This window comes from Excalfactoria chinensis, chromosome 1 (assembly GCF_039878825.1).
Source record: "Excalfactoria chinensis isolate bCotChi1 chromosome 1, bCotChi1.hap2, whole genome shotgun sequence".
NCBI classification, from domain to species: Eukaryota; Metazoa; Chordata; class Aves; order Galliformes; family Phasianidae; genus Excalfactoria; species Excalfactoria chinensis.
The window spans coordinates 2,963,055-2,982,038 of NC_092825.1; the positions used below are offsets into that span (position 1 = coordinate 2,963,055).

Here is an 18,984-nt window from a genome sequence, read left to right on the forward strand (position 1 = left end):
TATTGTTTCAGTAGCTCTTGGTGGTGGCTGATTCCAATGAGTTAGTGGGCTGTTTCACTGTTCTCTGCCTCGCATTCTCACAAGTACTGCAAAAAGAAGCGTGATGATAACATACATATAGATCTGCATGTCATTCCTTGCAGAGCAGCGAGTACTAGTTGTGCTGGGATTTCAGTGCACAGAAATCTCTCTCCCCCTGTAAGAATTGAAGTCAGGTTTTTCTACAGTAGTTTTTGGTAATGCATAATTCATATACTACAGCTTTTGTCACGTGAACAACTCACTGTATTTTCTCCAGCTTGTTAAGCTTGCTTTTGTATTTTTAGGATTTTTGTTTCCCTACTAATCCCGAAAATAAGCCTGAAGGGGTTTCAAAGACTTGCATAGCAAGGATGTTGCTTTGTACAGTAGGTGATTTCTTTGGCTCCTACTATTCACAGGTCCTCCTTCTGCAAGGAATTATCTACCCGTAGTTTGGGGCTATGCCACTGCCAGGGATTCAGTGCCTCAAAATTAAACAGATCGGTTATATCTTACTTTTATCATTCAGTAATTTTTGGATCTCTAGTCCAAAATGACTCATTTGACAGGGAACACGGTGTCTGTTTTCTAAGTTTAGTAGTAAACCTCGGTTGCCTGTTTTATTGATTTGACTGTAAAAGCACTCACAAAAGTTCAGACCTTGAGAAAAGGGCTTAAAGCCTGCAGAGGAGTCTGGGGGAAGAGAAGAAAGATTATGAGGTTACGTTTTCAATCGTCTTTTTTCAAGAGCAACACAAACAGCTTCTGACATTTTTTATTGTGTTTTTTTTTTCCAGGTTGAGGACAACCCTTTCTTGTTCACAGTGGATTGTTCAGAAAAGAAGACAAGTGGACGTGGTAGAAGCTGTTTTATTTCCTAAGGTATAACACATCTGTGTCCCTCTTTGGTATCAGGTGGCACTTGTAAATACTTTGCAGCATTAGCCATTAGTCCTGTCCTGTTAGAAGCTTTGAGAAGCTTCAGAAATGAAAAGTATAAGCATGTTACTCATACAGAACAAATGAATTGGTTATTTTGATTAGTGGGTGATACTGGTCTTCATTTAAGGGCTGTTTGCCCATTCCAGAGGAAATTCCCCCAATTGCTTGCTTTTCATTAGAGCTAAACAAAGGACGGGAAGGAAAGCGAGGTATGTGAAGTATTGTCATCAGTGTAGGAAATTTCAACAGTAATGAGGTGTCATTAATTTCCTTCCCCAAGTGACTAAACACTTTTTCTTGTTACCTGTTTATGTCAAGCCAGCGCAGACCTTGTAGTCATTAAATGGTAGCTGTAAAAGCTTAGGTTGTTTCTTTTACATTGCCGGCTTTAAGATAACAGAATTACTCAGAGAAAAAAACAGTACAGGCAGCAGGCCAGCAGTGAAAGCTGGGCATTTTTATGAAGACCTGCTAAAAACTTTAGTAAGAATCTCAAAGTTTGATGAATTGATTTTTGTCTGTAAGTTCAAGAAGTGTTTCATTGCAGACTGAAACTCTCATCTCTGTTTCTTGTGACCAGCTGAGCAAGGGAGATGGGATTTGATGTTATCCAAGGTGTGATTGCACAGTTCGTGTCTCTTGCTAGTGCCAGCTTAATAAGCTTCTTCCTACTCCCAGCCATTCATTTCCAGCTCAGCAGCAATGTGGTGCCATCTCTTTCCTCACTGTGTGCAAACCCAGGGCTCTGAAAATATCTTAGTAAGGAAAAGAAATGCAAATAAACGCTTTTTCTTTTTTTTCTTTTATTCTTTGAATCAGAATCATGTGAGTGGTTTTGTTTACAGCGTGGCCCAAGGACAGCTGCATCAGTACAACTGGAGGTGACATGAACTGCAGCATCAGAGGCACAGCAAGCACTGGAGGGTGTCCCAATGTTAAGTGGTCTTGCTGTCAGCAAAAACCTGCTCTGGTACCGTATCGTAGTCGGAGGGATTTCACTAGCTATAGGAATATTTATTGAGCTCTTCATTTGTTTGTTTGTTTTAAAGATTAATATCTTGGGGTTTTTTTGTTGTTTGGATCTTTTTTTTCCTGCTTGAGATAAACCATCTATCTGAGAAATAAGTCAGCTTTGTGGACAGCCAGTGGATGTCAATAAAGTCTTGGCAAACACAATAGGTATTTATTCAGCCTTTGCAAATTAGAAACATTTCTCCTGCTTGTTTTATGAAGGGAACAAAAAAAGACAAATTGCACAGCAGATGAGCTCTCTTGATAGTTGGAATTCGTTAGTCTGGTGGTGAAAACGCTGGGGGATTTATGGCGCAGAAAAGTAAAATAAAAGATGAAACAGCTTTTCACCAATAGCAGTGGTTTAAGTTCTTATTGAAAATTACTGGGGAAAAAACCCTTTAAAGACATCTGTAGCTGACTTCACATTCTCAATTACTGTCTTGGTAGGCAGTTCTTCCCTTCCTCACTGCAGTAAGTATTAATTGTTTTTTCATCTGGCAAACAATTCCTTTATGGTTCCTCGGTCTCATTGCCGTGGGATATCTGCAGCAGCTCGTAAATGAGATACACGGCCAAGTGTTGAGTAGGAAGTTCACACTCTTGCTTCCCATGCTGTAGCCATTCTGTGAACAGAGGCTTTCTGCAAAGTTACCAATCTGTCATCTTCCCTTGGCTTCACATTTTATTAAAAAAAAAAGGAATTTGAGAAGTTACAGTAAGTCGAACAATTTGTCAGACATAACTAACTTGAAGGCTATTGTCTCCAAATTATAGGCTGACTCGGTCTTGCAGCCTGTCGTGGATGGATCATAAAGCTGTCATAAAAGCTTGAAGAAAATCCACTTGGGCAGCTCCTGTGATGGCACAACATGGAAAGGAAGCAAGACACTTAAAGACAGAGAGTTACCTCGTAGGCCTTTGGCTGCAGCTAAACCCCTCGTAAATCACTAGAATTATTCAACAGCGAAACAAAACCAGAATAAACTCCATCTTTGCAGTGGTTTAATCTCTGACGTAGCTTTGCTCGTGTAAGTAATCTCACAGATGTCAGATAAGGCCTTGTGAGTTCTGTAATACTGAAGATCAAACTGCTGATGGTTTATTTCCTCTGAAAGGATACAGAGTAGTATTAATTTGTAACTACAGAAACAATGAAATAGGAAGCTTGTCCACATCCAGTTTTTATCCAAGCCCGTCAATGCTGAGTTTGCTCTGTGTGTTCCCCAAGTTCCTGCTTTTCTACTGAATAGAGTCATCAACATGAAGGTGTTGTCTTCTCTGCTCCTCCTATTCCTCTCCAGTTAAACAAAGAAATTACTGCTAGCAAATCTGGAAGGGACAGTGAAGTCCAGGATTTAAAGATTCATTAGCCTAAAAGCTGAAGGACCTAGTTAGGAGGCATCACAAAGACGTAGCTTAGTTTTCTATCCGTAGTTCATTTGTTTTTCCAATTCAGAAGTACAGTTTACAGCCCTAATGTAAGAGTGCTTCTCGGTATCTGTGCTCTGGAAAAGCACAGAGTTCTTACGTGTTTTGAAAGGTGCTTTCTTCAAAAGTACAAATGTGTTCAGTGGAAGAGTCTGCCCTTTGGTTAGTCATTCTGAGATGTTGTGGTCTGCACCTGCTGTGGGGGTAGCAATAAATGCAGATACACACATGCTGAACCTCAACTGCAGATCCCTTATACATGGCACGTATAAGTGCTTGGGAACACACTGCAACAGTTCAGCCTTGCCTCTGACCAGGGAAGATAACAGTTGTGAAGCTTTATTGTCTTCCTTGTCTCACAGGTTGATGCCATATTTGTTGGACTTGATTTTCTGGGAGGGCAGTGCTTAAACTGCCTTGCCGACAGATATTCCCTGGGAACTGTCCATGCTCATTTGAGATTTCTTCCATCTTCAGCCATCTAGAAGCTCAGTTTTTAGGCTCAACTGGTTGTTCAGCTCGTCACTGTGGTAGATGAAGAGTTACACACCTCTGGAGGTAATTAACGCATGGAAATAGACGTAATTATTTACATTTCTGACATGATTTCCTGCCGCCTGAAGAGAACAATTTTAACACCACTTGGCTGTCCTCAGGAGACCGCAGATGGGTTCGTCTCGGGTGATGTTTGTAATCAGCTGAAATCAGCTTGCACAGAGCTGCCAGCAGCAAGCACAGAATGTGCAGGTATGACACTGCAAAAGGGAACAAGTACAGTCCTTAACTCCTTGAATTATACTGCAGCAGGGCAAAGTTTGAGGCTTTTTCATGCCTTGTGGAAATTGCTCAGTCCTGTCCGCAGTGTTAAAGCATCAGCATTTCACGCACCCGCCAGAACAGTGTTATTTTACAGCCACACGGGGCACAGCGGTTGCTTTCTGTCATCAGAACACGCTGTGCTGTTGTGCTGCTGTTGCTTCGGGTAATTTGTTCTTGCTGAAGCTCTGTGATGTGTGCGTGGAGTGCTTTGCAGAACGTCACCGTGAGCGTGGCTGTGCCCTCGTCCTTGCAAACACTGGGGGTTGTTTGACTTGATTCTGTAGATGCGACTGGGGTACGTTTGTTCTGCCAGCTGAGATGAGACATTGAGGACAGGTTATAAAAAATACATCTGTTTGAAAAGATTAAATGGTCTAGAACACACTTGAGTAATAAGAGTTCCAAGAAAAATCCTTGTGTCAGACTTCCTAGAAACTGTGGTGGAACCAGGTGGTAAGTGCCAGCACTGAGCAGTTAATTAATGCAATCCTTACATTAGGTTTGGGCACACGCTTCTAGTGTGTTACAAATACCCACAAAGGGTGGACTGATCCATCAATGGGACCAGTCAGCATGTAGGGACTGATAGATTGTGTCACACGCTGTTATTGCTGCTACTGCTGCTAAAAATAATGTGCCTCAGCATTTAGCAGGAGGCATTTCGTATGTCGTTCTGCTGTCACTAGAGGGGGTTTGCTGCAGTGCTTCTCTTACTCATGTTCTCAGTGCTGTGGGGAGACCTCAGCAGACACAGTGTATGTAAAGATGACGGCGGTTCTGAAAAGGGGATGAGGGTCCTTCTTTGGGTAAACCTCGGTATGTGTTGCCCAATCTGGGTTAATAGCATTCTTCAGGGTAATAGTGCTGTAAGCAGTTCTCTTTCTGTTGGTAGCGCTGTAATAGAAAACAAATGAGCACTCGGTGACTCAAAGCAGAATCAGGAAGTAAGAAAAAAAAAAACATTGATTATTTAATAGGAAAAAAAACAAAGATGGAAAAAACCACCATGGATAGATGCTCTTCTGATTTATTGTTACAGGAATATGATCTTGGCTAGAAACAAGCTCCCTCAGGAAGCTGGTTTCATATGGTGGTTTAGATTTAACTATTTATTGTCTAGCACCATTTGAAATCAGTGTTCTTGGAGGAAGAATGCCTGCTGCTTTCATCAGTGAAATGGATCCTCAGAAACCTTGGTGGAGAAAGAAGGTCAAGATCTCTGTGTGCTTCTGTTGCTAGACTGTGTGCTTCTGTTGCTAGACTTAGCTTCACCACTGAACAGACTCCCTTAAGTAGGCTGTGACCTCAGTTGGGAGAGCACTGCAATATGTGATTTCAAAGGCAGAAATTCTGTTGTAATGGTGCCAGCCACCAGCATGTTTGTAGTGTTTGTAGGTGGTCAACCAGAACTTGGAAACAGAGAAGGACTTATGAGACATAAACATTGCAGAAAAGCATAATATGGAATTGCAACACAGCGTTGAAGACATGGATGTTAAAACAGCCTCTGTTGAATTAAATTCTTACAGCATGGCGAGAAATGAGGAAGGGAGCCTCATTTGCTCTGCTTTCAGCCCATCGTGGATGCTTTTTTGGGTTCTAGTTCTTTACTGCCGCTGTAAGTGCCTGTACGTACAGTGTGTGTATCATACATAACACTGATAGTTCTAGATGCTGTCCACAGCCAGGTGCTGCATGTTTCCATTTTCATGTGGCATGCTTGGCAGATTTCTATTGGCTTATTTATCTTTTAGGTCTTTGAGTATTCAGGTGGCAGGTTGGTGGCCTGACGCGCTTGGTGTAATCAATGGAAGCAACCAGCATCAGTATCTGAGAACTGGACCGCATGTGGTAGAGCACATTGACTGATGCTACTCTGTACAATTCCAAAGGAGTATGTAACTAATGATTTTGAAAGTTCTCATCTTCTAAGTCTTCATCTGAAGTATTTCAATCATGCACCATTTTTTCTAGGGAGTAACGCCATAGAGGTAACCAATGAAGGTTTATCAAGCATTTGGGGATCCTCCATTGTAAAACACTGTTTAGTACCTAACTCTTCATCCTTGAAGATCTCAGTAACCCCTTTAGAGGATGACTGATTTCTTTTGGTGTTCAGAGTCAATAATATTTTCTAGCACCATTTGAAATCGGTTATAGTGATTGGGGAATTGCTCCTGGTGAATTTTATACAAGAGACTCCAAAGAGAATCTTTAATGTTGTTACCTAGGACTGGAAAAAAAGAACAACAAGAAGGACTGTAAAAATTATATTCAGAATGCTTTGGAAGGTCAAACAGTGCTGAATGTGAAGATAAAGGGAGATTGTTTTTCCAGTGCGTATTACCAGTATGGACTCAAGATCAAGAAAAAACATATTGAAAAACACTGTTGGTTTAATGATCTAGACAGGGGGTATAAGGAAATAAAAAGGTCAGCAGCAGGAACCTTTCCAGTCTCCAGTTAGTGCGCTCTGGTCATCCTGAAAGACAGATCTTGTGCAAGATTTCTTTGCTAACCTAAGAGCTTTTTGCCTTCTCCACTCTCACACTGCTAACAGCGTAAGCCACAAAACTGAGTCACGTTCCCAAGGATGTTACTTACCTAAGTTTTCTCCAAGAATTGTGCTCTTCAGGGAAGCAGAACTGGCCAGACATGGCAGAGTCTGACTGTGGGTCATATCCTCAGTTACAGCAGGAGCTCGTTAGCTGTGAAGATGATTTCTGAAAAGCATTCCTCAACCAGAGTATCATGCTCTCTGGGAGGTAGTAACACAGACTGCAGTACATCACTCTAGCAGGGGATGTTTTCCTAGATTAACTTCTTAAAGCAGGAGTACCCTGCTTTTCCTCCTTCTTTTCTATGGGGAAACTACAAAGTAGCAGCTGTAGACTGCAAACAAGTGGAGCAGATGTTGAGTATTCATAAGCATTCCTAAGCTGGTAACTTGTTGGGAGCAGCACATTCACCCTTCACCTCCCCTTGTGTTTGTTTGTTTAATGAAGGAGGATTCAAGTCATCACAATCTAAAAGAGGCTCAGTGTGGAAGGCACACGGCCTCTTTTTTTGTCTCTTGTTTCCAGTCCTTTTGTGAAATCCACTCCCATGATTTGCCTTGTTTAAACTCCCAGCGGTGGGTAGCGCTGTGTTTAGTTAGCCCTCGAGTTACCATAAAAACAATTAAAGTACAGAGGGTGTCGAGCAGCTAGTGCCATGTATTTCACACTGTGATGCCAAGAGCTGACACTTGCACGTAGGTTTGGGAGTTTAGCAGATGTTCTTAGAGGGCTTATAAGCTATACAGAAGAAAAAAGCACTGCAGTCCTGAAATGTGGATTACAAGTAATCGGTATTTTTTGAGTCTGTTCAGCACAGAAGTAGCTCCCATACAGACCTTTGCCTAAGTTATTTCTTGTGCAGAGTCCACCAACAAGGAGTTCAAGGTATTGAGAGTTTAGTGGCCTGTACTGTGCTTGCCAAGGCGAGGTCTGAAAATGAAGAAGTTTTTATGCTTAAAGGAAAGTTGCTATCACAAAAACTAATCTCACGGTGAGAATCAATTACAGATTAATAAAAAGTGGTCACAGGAGAAAAACAAAAAATACCTCAAGGATATTATTAAAGTTTAATTCATTCAGTTGAAAGGTAAGAGGTTTTTAAGCTGTAGTAATTGTCTCTGTTTGCACCATATAGTGAGGAACAAGGTAGCTGCCAAGTACTTGGATCCCCTGAAAGGCTTTTCTGATGTGAGTAATGCTGCAAGTGTGCCTGTGTGCTTACAAGGCTGAGTCCTATTGCCTGTTAGAGCTTTCCTGCAGCTGCAAGGAAGGAAAGAAAGAAAAGAAATACAAAGTGAAATCAGATTCACTGTGAAGTAGAGAGAGAGGAGAAATATACAATAGATTTATTTCTACTTTAATTTTTGATCTCTTTACTCTCAGCACTTTTTGAATGTGAAGCTACTACTAGAAGACAGGCTTCCTCGTCGTGCAGCTAAATGTAGATGTAAAGCAGGGCTTATGAAGACTGCAGCAATCTTAGGACGTGCATCGGATCCCACAGTGCATAACTAACAGCTTGCTTGCGAGTCTGCTCCATCCTCCATCCATTGGCTCAGGGACATGGTATAGTGGAGGGTTTTTAGAGTTAGGGTGGTGTGGTTAGGTTGCGGTTGGACTTGATGATCATTAAGGTCTTTTCTGTCATGATCCTACTCTTGAGTACCTTGCATCAGTTGTAAAGTGCAAGGATGTTCCTTCATGGTCCGTGAAGTTTCTTTTCTGGATGTTGAAATGGAGAAAAAACTGGTACTGTGCCAAAAAAAAAACATTTGCTTCCTCCATGGAAGCAATCAAGGCCAGGCTGGATGGGGCTTTGAGTAACATGGTCTAGAGGGAGGTATCCCTGCCTATAGCAGGGGGTTGGAACTAGGGGATCTTAAAGGTCCCTTCCAACCCAAACTGGTACGTTGATTAGAGAAGCTCTGTAAACTCCATCGTGCATTGGAAGTTTAGGGAGGAAATAACTTCCTAATGTGTAAGAATTTTTGGGGGGGGGGGAGGCAGGAGGGGGAAGTGGACAAGGATTTTGTGTCCATGACAGATGAATTCATGGTCAGATCTGTAATTTTCCGTAATTTTTTCTGATAAGTCGTTCCCAAGGCTTTCAAAGCAGCTTGAGACTTCATAGCTAAAAATAACCTGTGTGAGGCAGCTGTCATGTCCTTAGCACGCGTTTCTAGTGTAGTAATGGGCTTCAGGGATACAAACAGAAGCAATGCAGGTAGCATTGGTTTTGCTGCAGGCTGATTCCAGCTGGGACGTTCACTAAGTATGGAACGGCAGAGGTTTGTGTTGGCAGAGTTTTCTTGTGCTGTATAAAACAGCATTAAAGCTTAGCAAATTGAATGTGCCAGGAGAGCAAATTCTCATTTTGGTAACACTAGCAAAAATAGAGTTACAATTTCTAGATATATTTTCTGGTAAATCATGTCCAGAGAGGATCATGAAGTAATTTTTGGTTGCTCGCATGCTTGCCTACCTCTCCTAATATCAGAGTTCATCTAATAGATGGCTTCTGCTCTCTAATGCTTCCCACCAGATGGGTAGATGCAACTCCCCTCAGAAGGTTCAGAGATTTGGGGTTCCAGGCATAACATCTGGGTTAGTTATCCACTCCTATCTCGGCTGTTAACCAGGTATGAGGACATAACTGGATACCACCAGTAAATATAGTGGTTTGCTCAGAAGTTACTCCACAGCCTCTCTGGGCAGCCTGTTCCAGTGCTCTGTTACCCTCAAAATAAAGATTTCCCCATGTTTGTATGGAACTCTTGTGTTCCAGTTTGCCCCTTATGCTGTCATTGGGTACCACCAAAAAGAGCCTGGCTGCCTCCTTTTGACATCTGCCCTTTAGATATTTAGAAGTGCCGATAAGATCCCCACTCAGTTTTCTCCAGGCTGAGCAGTACCGGATCTCTCAGCCTTTCCTCATAAAAGAGATGCTCCTCCAGACCCCTTATCATCTTTGTAGCCCTCAGCTGGTTTCTCTTCTCTGCCTTTCTTGAACTGAGGAGTCCATGAATGTTGTACTCTAGAAGTGGCCTCCCTTAGAGTAGAGGGAAAAGAGAATATCACTTGCCCTGCTGGCCACGCTCTTTTGAATGCAGCCCAGAATACCATTGACTTTCTTTGCCACAGCTTCGCACTGTTGGCTCATGGGCAACCTGTTGCACACCAGGTTCTTCTTTGCAGAGCTCCTTTCCAGCAGGTCAGTCTCTTATCTTGTACTGGTGCATGCAGTTACTCCTCGTCAGGTGTAAGACTATTATTTTATTGAACCTCATCAAGTTCCTTTTTGCCCAGTTTTCAGCCTGCACAAGTCCTAACGAATGTCAGCACAGCCTTTTGGTGTGTCAGCCGCTCCTCCCAGCTTTATATCATCACTGAACTTGCTGAGGCTGCATGGGTTGTCCTCTAGTCTTCACCTTTTCATAGGTAATAGTGATAATAACTCATAATAGGGAATCTCTGATCACATCCTCTCTCCTCAACCAGGGGGAAGTCTTTGTTTCCCCAGACTCTCTCATTAGTTCCAGGGTCTTGCATTCCTGAGGGGCAATCTTAGCAGTTAAGACTACAAGGTATTTGGTAGCTCTTTCTCAGCGTCTTCTGTTATCAGGGCACCCACCTCATTCAACAGCAAGTCTGCATTTTCTCTAGTCTTCTGTTTGCTAGGGATGTACTTAAGCCCTTCTTGTTGTCCTTGACCTCCCTTGCATGATTTTGTTCCAGTTGGGCCTTAGCCTTCCTCGTTGGGTACCGGTGCTCTCTAACAGAGTTCATACATTCCTTCTAAGTGGCCAGTCTCTTTTTCCACTTTATTCTTCCATTTGAATTTTTCCATGGGCACCTTGTTCATCCATGCAGATGTCCTGCCACTTCTGCTTGATTTCTTACTCATAAGAATGCACTTGAGCTTGGAGGAAGTGCTGTTTGAATGTTAATCAACTCCTGGGCCCCTTTACCTTCCAGTGCTCTAATATGTAGGAATCCCCCAAGTATTACCCCCAAGATACCCTGTTCTGCTTGGCCTGGCTCATTCCTCAGTTGGTTACAGTGATGTGAGCATTGTCATTTTATACCCTGCCTCCCAAGTCCTTCAGCATAAAGCCTGCATCACTAAGTTAACCAGACTGTTGCCAGAGATTCACCTGCATCTTCTAGGCAGAGGGATTCCATTCTTCCCTAACAGGTTATAATCCTCATAGAAGGTCTCATTGTCATAAAAACCAAAACCACTGCACTGGAACCAGCCACGTAGCCAGGAGTTGATACGAATTATGCATCTATTTATGGTTGTACTCTTTCCTCCAGCTGGCAAAATGGAGGAAAAGGTAACTTGGGCTCTAGTGTTCCTAGGTCTATAAAGCCAGTTTCTCTTCATGTGGCAGGAGGGTTTTGTAATCATCTGTTGGCATAAAAAACAGAGATGAGCCTTGGATTTCATGATTCACTGTCATAAAAAGGAGCAGTAAGCCTTGGAATTGAAGTGATAGCAGCGTTCATCTGATTGCTGCACAGGACAGATGTGTTCAAGCCTTGTTTTCCAAAGGAATTAATGCTCAGGTCCTACGTGTCTCACAGTTGGGGTCCCAGTCCACGCAGCCTGATACCTAGAGCAGGTTGCCTGTTGTAAAAGCCATTAGCGCAGCCAAGTTGCCTGATCTCTTAACAACCTTTGGAGAACCACAGAATTTTCTTGGCTAGGTATTACCGTTATTTCATCCTGCCCATCCTTACTGTGGAACAAATGAGAACGATTGGCCTCCGATATAATTTGCCGTTACCAGAAATATCTTGCGCCGATAGGACTGTGTACCAAAAGGTGCCAGGCTCCTTGCAGATCAGGACCTGCCCAAAATCTCATCTGGGAAGACTTAAATTTACATGAAAATTCACAAAAATAATGACAGATACCTAGGCAATTAAATACACTGTTGTGTAACAACTCTCCACACACTGCAGGAGAACTGAAGTCACGGCTAAAGGAAAATATCTTGTATTCAGTGCAAGGCGGTTTGCAGATTTCGGTGTGCAAATCAGATTTCCAGTTGGAGAACTTCTGAGTGAAATACTGATTTAAAAACCCAAACCTGTGCTTTCTACTTGAGATTAGCCTGGACTTTTTTAAGACAGTCATGAATAATTGATAGATGAACCATCCCACGAATGATCAGCAGTACCAAAGCATGGCCACGTTTGTCACTGTATTGGGATGTTTTCTGGCAACCGTGGAATTTTTATGATGTTTTTTGTTCCTAATGGAGCTGTTGCTTAGCTTTTAATTTCCCACGTGTAAACACATCTGAGGAAGCAGTTCTCTGAAAACGTTTGAGTAAAGCAAGTTACAAAGTGAAGTGCTTACGCGTTGCATTCTGGGCAAAGAAAATAAATCATCGGAGTCGGAACTGGGTTGGCAGCACGGATACGGCATGGGGAGAAGAAATAGTCAGAAGATTCTTATTCAAACCCCAGAACATCATTTAAGAGTGGAGGGGAGAACCTGAGAACACTGAATGCTCATCCTGCGTTCTATTCGGCTTAACAAAGGTTTCAAAATCTGAGTCAGATCCACTTCTTGGTGTGGCGTTGAGTTCTACAGGCTCTGAGCCCTTGGGACCATTTTCCATTTGGTGCTGCTGGGCTGATATAGCCACATCTCAAATGGTTTAGAGAAGGCTTAAATCCAGGCAAAGGAGAGTAAGTGGTTTTAAAAGGCCAAGTTCCATTTGGTATTGAATCTGAACAGCTATTTCCTAAGCTAGACTGGTGAAATCACAGCATGGCTGAGTTTGGAAGGGACCTCTGGGTTCATCTGGTCCTGCTCTGCCACAGCAGGGCTACCCTGCCAAGGGTACTGATGGGGCCCATAGTGACACTGAAGGACACTCCGGCTTCCCTTTCTCTTCCCCAAGCAAACCAGATGTGAAACATCTCCTTCAGGCTGAGAAGCTGCAGGAGCTGCATGGTTCACTTCTACGAGAGAGGCCGTGGGTGGAGAGGAGCTGGCAGCTGTCCCGGGAGCCGCTGGGAAGAGGCTGCGTGTGGGGAAAGCGAGTTCACCACCCAGTTGGGGTGAAATCATGGAATGGGCAAATCCAAGGGAAGGCTGCTGAGACAGAGAAAGGGGCAAGAGAGAAGAAGGGTGTTAAGGCAGCAAGGTGGGCTGTTTCTGTGTGGTGGGCTCAAAAAGGATCCGGTTTTCATAGGAGGGCTGATAACGGATATGAAGCTGGTGTAAAAGGAAGAATTTCCTCCAGGAAGGTTTACTTTAATGCAGTATGAAAGTTGAACTTTGATACGTGACCCAGTTGGCAGGAATTAATAATGTCTCCGAATGATGGAATGGTTGCTCCCACCCAAACTGCTGCTTCCCCAATCTGACCCATGGCCAAGCTGGGACAAAGATGGGAACAAGGGGAGGAAGGAAGGATCTCCTGAAGCTGGCTAATACTAGTGTATTTAAGCACCGTCTCCGCTTAGCCAACCCAGAATGCTTGCTGTTACCAGCTGGATGAGTTTGCTGTCTCTACCAAAGGAGCAGTGTCCTTACCATGTATACCAACAAAAGAAGAGCAACGTGGCTTCTTCTGTTGTAGTATTAAAGATCATCCAGTGTGAAATCTCATAGGAGTTTTTTTTTTTCTGTGCCTAATCTACGGTTAATCAGACCTCTCGTGAGAGATGCTATTCAGTCCCAACATGAAGACCTCCCGTGCCAATACTTTCCAACTGGATTTCTGTCCAAGTTTCCTTCTCACTGGTCATCCAGCATCATTTCTGGAGAGTGAATTGAATGTGGTCCCAGGGTCTGCTGAGGGTTTTGTTAAGAGCCTTTTTCTTCCTGAAGCACAGCGGAGAACGTCACTGTTGTGGTCTGGCTTTAGAGAACAGGCTTCTCAGCACTGTGCCATCTCCTCCAGCAAGCAAAAAGCGATGTGCAAAACTTCTTTCCCCCCCATCAACTCCAGTGGGTGCAAAATCGTAGTCGCTGCAGGAGAGGTGCAGCCAAAAGAAAAGAAAAAAAAGAAAAACATTTCCCTCACTCATTTTCTCTTCCCAGAAAACCAGATGGATGAATCACTATAACAGCAGCTATGACAGGGGACCAGACAACAGATTGAGCCTGAAGTCCAGCCCAGTCGAGCCAAGATGAAAAACTGTCCAAGGATTTACCAGTCTTCCCTCCCACATGTGTTTAAAGGAGCAAAGCTCCACAAATAGGGCATCCCACTCTCGTGTGGCTTTTAATGTTCCTCATGTCTCCTGTGTGTGCTTCAGCCCGTCACCCAGGAGGTGTTTTGGCCACACGATGGTGATGCTCACGTGATCAGTGGCCGTGCAGCGTTCTTCTTTTCTTCTTCATGCTCATCCCTGCAGCGTCCAAGTGCCTTGGCCAAAGCAATTGTTGTGATGACAGCCCTTTCTGGAGGCTCTGTTATTATTTCTGCTTCACAAACAAGGAATCAGAGCACGGAGAAATTAAGGTCAAACAATCTATTAATTTTGGGTGCTGAATGTGAGGCAGGCAGTGCAAAAATATTTAGGACTCTGTTGAAAACATGGATTCCTCTCATGCCGTTCTTTGTTTTCTTCCAACCCCCTGCTTCGTTTATTGCCCTCTTCCAACTTTTGCCAGTCAGGCACTTTCTAATTATGATTTTAAAATACAAACGTTGCTCTTGATAGTGTTTTGATCACTGGCTGAAAGGCTCCAGCTGAACTCTGTGCAGTAAGCATTGCTTGCTTCTGCAGTGTAAACAAGGAGTCAGGGAAGGTCACTGCAGGTAAAAAGCTGCAAGACATTGTTAAAAGCGAAGCACACGTGAGCTTGCGGGACAATGAGGAGATCTCTTCACCTTCCGTACCCTCTGCAACTTCCAAGGACCCCACTGCAGAATAAGGACAGCACAAGGAGACTGAATCTTAAATAGGAAAAAGCTGCTTTTTTACCTCCATGGTGGACTCAGTGCTCAAAGTTTGGCTCTGTCAATACAGGCAGCTGTATTTGCATTTGATGAGAAAAGGCAGTGCACATCTATGTTCAAACATGGCCATACACATCCACACTGGGACACAGTATCTTCTGGGCACCCTCCAGGAGCATCATCCCTTCTGCCCACAGCATCCTCTTTCTGGACAGCCTTCTAATAACTGCATTCTGTGTTCCATGTCTGGAAATACCCTCTGGGCTCAGGCTTTGGCACATGTTGAAGGTTGATGTCCAAGACTGGTGGCAGAAGAAGGCATTCCAGTTCTTAAAGGGAGTTTATAAATGAGAGGGAAGGAAATCAACTTTTTACATGGGTAGATGGTGATCAAACAAGGGGGAATGGTTTTAAACTGAAGGAAGGGAGGTACAGAGTAGATGTCAGGGGAAAGTACTTTACTGAGGGAGTGGTGAGGTACTGGAACAGGTTGCCCAGAGAGATTGTGGATGCCCCATCCATGGAGGTGTTTATGGTCAGGGTGGATGGGGCAGGGGATTTGGAACTTGATGATCCTTGAGGTCCTTTGCAGCCCAAACCATTTTATGATTCTGCAAATGAAAAGATAATGTTCCAGGCTGGCATCAAGGAGGGTTTGTTTGGCTGCATTAGTCAGGGGCTAGTGAACATGCATGGGGTATATCCCACACACAGGGCAGAAGCAAATGAAACACCATTGATGGCCATGTAGCTGGGGTCTTAAAAGAGCTCTGAGCTTTGGGGTTGAGTGGGAGGCAGCTGAAAGGGACTTAGGGTAGGAGGGAAAGTGAGTCAATGTGCAGTAGTGCATGGCTTGAGGGGGAGCTTGCACATGTCTGTCTGGGCTTTGGGCTTTCCTCATGGTCATGGGGGATTCCTATGCTTGTTCTCACATTAACATATATATAATGTCCATAAACATTAAGGCAGAAGGAAAGCTCCTGATCTGCAGAGACAACACATAAGAAGTATGTTGATGATCCAAAGCAGGAAAAAAAAGAGCTAATTAGAATCAAATCTCCATAGAAATGCTGGGTGAGGGGGACATTTCAAATCCAGCCTCCCTCTCAGAGCAGGACTGCAGCCAGGCTGTCAGCCACAGCTTAGTCCTGCTGGATCCTAAAGCCCTCAGGATGAGAGAGAGGGTCGCCAGTTCTAGGGGTCTGTCCCAGAGCATCACTACCTTGCAGCAAGGCTCTTCCCTATGTCCAGGCTAAGCTTTCTGTGCCCCATTTTGCAGTTGCTGCCTTTTGCTGTGCTCTGGCACTGAGGAATGGAGTTTGGCTGCAGATCTGTAACCACCCTTGGAATGTTCACAGCCAGGAATTAGCTCATCACCGCCTCCCCTGTGCGGCACAGCCCTGCTTCCTACAGTGGGATTGAGGTTGTCACGGGCAAAACCCCACAAAGCAGCTGTGGAATGCCCCTCACCAGCCATGTGTTTTCAGCATCCAGACGCAAAAAGATAAAGCCAGAATATGCAGATACACCTAAAAGCCCTTGGGAAACCTCTTGCACTCTCCATCCTTCCATGTTTGCATCTGAAACTATGGCTTCAGAAGAGCTATTGCTGCCTGTAATTGCTTGGCTTTAATCTCAAGAAATTACCCTCTACCACCCCATTCTCTCCATCCCATCTGCACCCTGCTGCCCCTGGATTCTCCCCACCGTGTGCACCACGTGGTCGTAGCAAGAACTTCCTCCTTCATTCCAAACCCTGCTCAGCTCCACTGAAAACAGAGCCGCAGGTGGAGCATCCATCGTTTGCAGTCGACACCTTCTGGCTCTATGCAGGTCTAAGCATTCCCTTTCTCTTCTCAAAAAGTCCATCTTGGAGGCACGTGTTTGGGAATGGTGCCTATCAAGGTAGTTGCCAAAATTATCAGGGTGCCCACATCCTGAGTCATAGAATGACTTGGGTAGGAAGGAATCTTGAAGGTCATCCAGTTCCAATGCCCTGCTGTGAGCAGGGTTGCCATCCACCGGATGAGATTAGGTCAGAGCTACACCCAGTCAGGCCTTGAACATCTCCAGAGATGGGCCATCCACAACTTCTCTGAGCAGCCTGAGCCAGTGCCTCAGCACCTCCCCTTGTGCCCATGGTGAGTGTTGGTACCTGGATGCCTGGTTTCTGTATCACATCCTGCCTGGAAGTGCCACCATGCATTCACATCACAGCTGTGACTCCTGCTTCAGGCAGCTTTAGGCAAGTAAAAACACAAGGGAGCAGGGCAGAGCTCTTAAGGGTGCCCAGGAGAAGGAGGTGGAAACATGACTCACATTGTTCTTTCTAGAAACCATCCTACAGCCCAGTTTGTCCACATGCAGTTTTGCAGGGGTACTGATGATCCTCCAGCCCTGCTTCAAACTGTGAGTGGCTTTGTGGCCAAGCAGTGATGGACCACAATTAGCTTCCCATTAGTGTCCCAGTGGTGACGTAACATGCATCTTAAAATCCTTAGTGTCACCGTGGACTTTAAACTGTTTGATATGACCTTAAATATAATGAGATCAGTGAACCATCATGATGGAAAATTGAGTATAAATCTGAAAATCAACAGGAACAACCTGACGGTCATCACTGCCGGCACCAGGGAAAGAGCTGTATGGAAGAAGGGGTGTGATGGGGAAGTTGTTGTAGTCCTTCATCTAATTCTTCAGGGCTTCAGAGCCTTTCGTGGGTCAACCGGGCACAGAGGGAGGGTGGCCTACTGAAAAAGGGCCTGCTTGCTAGGCTTGACAACAATAGAAAAGTTAATGCTGCAACCTAGTGGAGAAAAAACAGCCGTGCAAGATTTTCAGCAGAGCTAATTCAAGTAAAGTGGAAGGTGATGTAATCAGTGCCTTGTGGCAAAGCCTGCTGGAAGCCAAACTGCTTCTGTCGAACTAAGGTGGTGGAGTTTGTTTTTATGAGATCCTGAAAGAGAGAGCGTATTCTGTTACCTAATCAGGTTTCCAAAAGGATGTTCTGCTTAGCCCTGCATAATATACCCATGGAAAGGCTGTGAACATCGTGGCCTGTATTAAACCTATCACAAATCTATCTACAGAATGCTGAATGTTTAGTAGTGTCCTCTTGGGTCAACTCTGTGCTCCTAATGCAGCCCCAGAAGGAACTGAAATCATGAGAGAGCCTGTTAGAGAGTGAGATGGGGGGAAAAAAGTTCATTGCTGTGGGTGATGCAGATGCCTGGTGTGTGCAGATTAGAAAACCCGTGTTTTGCAGGGCAGTAAAATGAATGTAGAATAAAATCATGTATTTGGAAGTGATGCCTATCCGAGATTTGCCAAAACTATCAGGGTGAATGACTTGGGTTGGAAGGGACCTCAAAAATCATCCAGTTCCATATTGGCACAGACTGGGATGCTGGAACATCCTGACCCAGGAACTGAAATATCCCCAAAGCACATGGAGTTCGAGCCAATGATCATCTGCATAGGGGACCCAGGCAACTCTCAAACTAAGGACGGGTGCCTTGGAGAGGTGGGTGTCAGCTGGAGCAGGTGGAGTGCATAGTGAGAGACACAGGGATGCTGCGCCCAGGTCTGGGGTCTGCACTGCAGAAAGGAGGCTAGAAAATTGGAACAATTTCAAAGAAGAGCCCCAGGAGCAAGAAAAGACCAGAAAAAATATCTCTCAGAGGGGGAAATCCAGGCTCTGTGTGTTAGCCAGGAGTTAACCTCTGCCCATTAAACAAGTCCTGTGCCCAGGTTCCTCTGGGGACCTCAGTCCTGGTTTGGCTCTCAGACTGTGCTTTGTGGTGGGCATTCCATTACCTAAACCCATAGGCTGAGACAAGGGGGAAGACACTGCATGCATCTGTGAATCCAGGAAGGCTTGACTTGCCGGGAGCTGAAGGTTTCAGTAGTTCCCCAGCATTGCCCATAGCATGGCCCTCAGCATAGTGAGCAACACCATCACACTAATGGCATCTGCAGAACTGAGATACCTCTGGGATTAAATAACAGCTGAACTGGGGGTTTTCAGACCCACGTTTTGGCTGTAGAAGCTGCTGTTGACATCAGGCTGCTGAAATCCTCCCCCTCTTCCCCCTTCCCCCCCCCCCCCCCCCCTCCCCAACCCTGCAGCTGCACTGATTTCACCCCCTTGCAGACATCAGCTCCTTTAGCTGCACTGGGGTTATTTCCTGAGCAGGATGGTCAAAAGCCATTCTGGAAACCTTATGCATACAGTGCTGAAGTTGTTATATGATTTAAAGATCTGTTAAATC

The 18,984-nt window shown here is 44.5% G+C and overlaps 1 protein-coding gene across 1 annotated transcript in view; it reads left to right on the plus strand.

The window, feature by feature from the left end:
* Positions 1 to 848: 848 nt before the first annotated feature.
* LOC140253459 (endonuclease domain-containing 1 protein-like) overlaps positions 849 to 18,984 on the plus strand; it is a 45,779-nt gene continuing 27,643 nt past the window's right edge. The window contains exon 1 of the mRNA XM_072339064.1: positions 849 to 903. The gene's annotated coding sequence lies outside the window, so the exon portion shown is untranslated. The remainder of the gene's footprint in view (positions 904 to 18,984) is intronic.